We start from the raw sequence: 3,661 nt of genomic DNA, 5'->3' as shown, positions 1-3,661 counted from the left end.
CCCCCCCCCCCCCCCCCCCCCCCCCCCCCCCCCCCCCCCCCATGCAGAATGAGCGGTTATCTACATTGTATGCCTGTTGCATTGAAAATAGCATTGAACGGGGCTGTGTAGATGTCCAATCTATTTCCTTTCACTGCAGTGCTTCTTGAAAATATTCCAGACATTCCGTTGTTGATGCATGCACGTAACCTTAGGTCACAGAGGTAAAGCCAGGATTAGAAGTCAGTTAGTCCAACTCCCCCTTTCCTGGAGGAGAACCAATTGGAGGCCCTGGGCTAGCAGCTTGCACAGGTCCCAGCTCGAGGAGGCATTTAACTGGCCCCTGCAGGGCTGTTCCAGATACCAATCCATTCTCATGGCCCATTCCAGCCAGACTGTCTTTCTTACCGTTGATCATAGAAAGTTCCACGTACCAAGATCTGCCTTTGCGCCTGCATTGCTGCAGGAAATGCCCCCATTTTTCTGAACACCCTATTCGTGTTGGGCCGATGAACTCCCATTCTTTCTTCAAAGTCCAGCTGAAATGCTATCTTCTTCCTTGACTACTCGAGGGGCAAAGCTGTGGGCCCTTGCCGGTCATTGATTTACATACATTTGCCTTTAGCAAATGCGGACCATCGGGCGGCGTATCGGTTCGCATTCATCCCTTGGATCCTCAGTAAGTTTTTTTCAAGGGCCCTGTTCTTTCTCCACTTGCTTACTCCGGTGCCTCTCTGGGGACATCAGAGCCACTGAGTAAATACTTGCCGCCAGAGTGATCTTCACATGCTTAAATTATGTATTTCCTGCCTTGTTCAAATACCTTCTTCTTTTTTTTTTTTTTTTTTAAGTTGATTTATTTCTTTGAGAGAGAGAGAAAGCCCAAGTGGAGGGGCAGAGAAGTGCAACCCATCTTTCACTGTCAGCGCAGAGGCTGACTCGGGGATCAAACCCGCGAACCGTGAGATCACGATCCGAGCCCAAGTTGGACACTTAACCGACTGAGCCACGCAGGCGCCCCTGTTCAAATACCTTCTAAAGCAGGTTGGAAGGAAGGAGGAATGTGAAGGAGAGGTGGGGAGACCAAGGAAGAGAAAAACAGGACAGTCAGGAGTCAAGAAGGAGAAGTGTGAAATAATGAAAGATGGAGAATAGGACCCAGGTGTTCTGAGGCCCACCGTGGGTAACATAAGGCTTTGGGCTGTCTGTCACCATTGGATGAATGTGCAGAGACACAAGAAGCAAATACTAGGGTCTGGTTTTATTTCTGCCATGAGTGTGAGGTTGGTGAGCAGGAGACACCCCCCCGCCCCGAGCCTTTCCGAACTAAGTGCCCCACCCTGTCATCAAAACTTAAAGTCCTTCCGCACCTTCCACGGGGACCACCGAATCATGTGTCCGAGAGAGACAGAATGCTCCCATCCTCTCCTCTGTTTTCACACTCAGATTTATTACAGCTTTTCCGTTTCTGTAGCTTTCTGTTTGCCATCTTCCTTCAGGCCAGTTTCACCTGTGCATTTCTGGAAGCCAGCAGGGCCTGCCAGGGGCCGAGAAACGCACACTGAGCGGCTAGAAAAGAGCCGCCTTCCCTCCCACTGTAGAGTAGTTCTGAGGGACCCTTGGGGTCGGAGGGACTTTCCGCCGCCCTGAGTTCTGTTCGGCTCAGCTGTCGGTGTTTTCTCTTCGGGCCGTCTGGCTGCAATGCCAACCGGGACAAGCAGAGCTTCTTCCCATTCATATCCTGTGGCTTCTTTTGAACAATTTAATCAGGACTTCGTCAGAAAATTGCTCTGGTTTTAGTCTTTTGGAAATGTGATTTTTAAATGATCGATTGCGCTTTCACGGGGCACTGTCCTTAACGACCATCCTATCATTTTCATTTACAATAAGCCAAACGTATTTCAGACAAAGAATCTGATACGTCCTGGCAGATACGCATGCTCGTGAAAACCATCGCCAGAGTCAAAGTAATGCCCGCCTCCATCCCCCCCAAAAGTTTCCTTGTGGCCCTTTGTAATCCCTCCTTCCGGCTTCTCTGCGCACCCCCACACTGCCATGCTCCCTCTCGCTGTACGTTAACTCAACGTTTCTCGGAATAGCATCGAGGCGGAATCCCACGGCACACATTCTTCACTCTTTCTTTCACCTGGCCTCGTTATTTTTAGATTCGCCCATAGCGCGGTAATATCTTGATCCTTTTTATTCCATTGTATGGCTATACCACTATCTGTGTATCCATTCACCTGTTACGGAAATGAGGATTATTTCCCCTTTGGGTCCATGGCAATGAAAGCTGCCATGAGAATTTTGGGGGCACCTGGGGGGGGACGCTTAGTCCTTTGGGTGCCCGAGTCTTGATTTCAGCTCAGGTCATGATCCCCGGGTTGTGGGATCGAGCCCCGCCTCGGGCTCCTCAGCACTGAGTGTGGAGCCTGCTTAAGATTCTCTCTCCCTCTCCCCTGCTGGTCCTCTCTCTAAAATAAATAAATAAATAAATAAATAAATAAATAAATAAATAAATAAAAGCTGTCATGCATGACAATCTCCAAACAGATCTTTGTCTGGACATGTGCTTTCTTTTTCTCTTGGGGAGATGAGTGGTAGAATGGGTCAAGGGTAGACGTATACCTCTCAAACTTCCTCCTGAAGGGGTTTCACCCTCTGCACCCATACCAGTGGGTATGAGAGTTTCGTGTCCTCACTGACCTTCGCGATGGTCATTCTTTCCAATTGTAGCCATCGTCGTGGGCGTTTGGTGGTGCCTCAGTGGTTTTAATTTGCAGTCCTTAATGATTAATGTTACAGAGTTTATTTTCCACATGCTTTTATCTCCTTTAGTGAAGGGCCCGTTCAAATATGCGGCTCAGGTTTTGTCGTTGTTTCTTTTCTTGCTTGGAGTTTTGAAGGGTTGTTGTGAATTCTGGATATAAGTCATTTAGCAGATATACGGAGAATGTTCGGCTCTATTCCTGGGTTTTTCTTTCTTCTTTTTTTAACCGTGTCTTTCGAAGAGCAGAAGTTTTAAATTTTTGATCAAGTCCCACTTAGCAAATTTTTATTTTATAGATCCTGGTATTTTTTTTAAGTTTTATTTATTTACTTGAGAGAGACAGAAGCAGCACGAGGAGGGAAAGGAGAGAGAGAGAGAGAGAGAGAGAGAGAGAAAGAGAGAGAGAGAATCCAAAGCAGGCTGCATGCTGCCAGCACAGAGTCTGATGCAAGACTCGAACTCACAAAACCATGAGATCATGACCTGAGCCAAAGCCAAGAGTCAGATGCTTCACTGACTAATCCACTCAGGCGCTCATTATAGATCCTGTTTTTAATGTCATAGTTTTGCTTAACCCGAGCCCACCAAGGTTTCTTCCAGAAGTTTATAGTTGGAGCTTTTGAATTTAAGTCAATAATCCACTTTGAGTTATTTTTGTATATGGTGCAAGACAGAGATCTCAGCTTCTTTTATTTTATTTTTGCGTGTGGGCATCAAAGTGCTACAGCCTCATTTATTGGAAACACTATCCTTTTCCCTCTGAACTTTTGCGTCTTTGCTGAAAATCCATTATCCAAATCTGTGTGGGTCAATTTCTGGACTCTATTCTGTTCTATTGATCTGTCTTTCTATACTTACACTAACACCATACTGTCTCGATAACTGTGTCTTTATAATAAGTCTTAAAATCAT

Source organism: Herpailurus yagouaroundi, unplaced genomic scaffold (assembly GCF_014898765.1).
Source record: "Herpailurus yagouaroundi ecotype Mexico unplaced genomic scaffold, PumYag 188, whole genome shotgun sequence".
Classification (NCBI taxonomy): domain Eukaryota; kingdom Metazoa; phylum Chordata; class Mammalia; order Carnivora; family Felidae; genus Herpailurus; species Herpailurus yagouaroundi.
The sequence above is the reverse complement of the archived record's forward strand: the minus strand, read 5'-3'. Positions refer to the sequence as shown.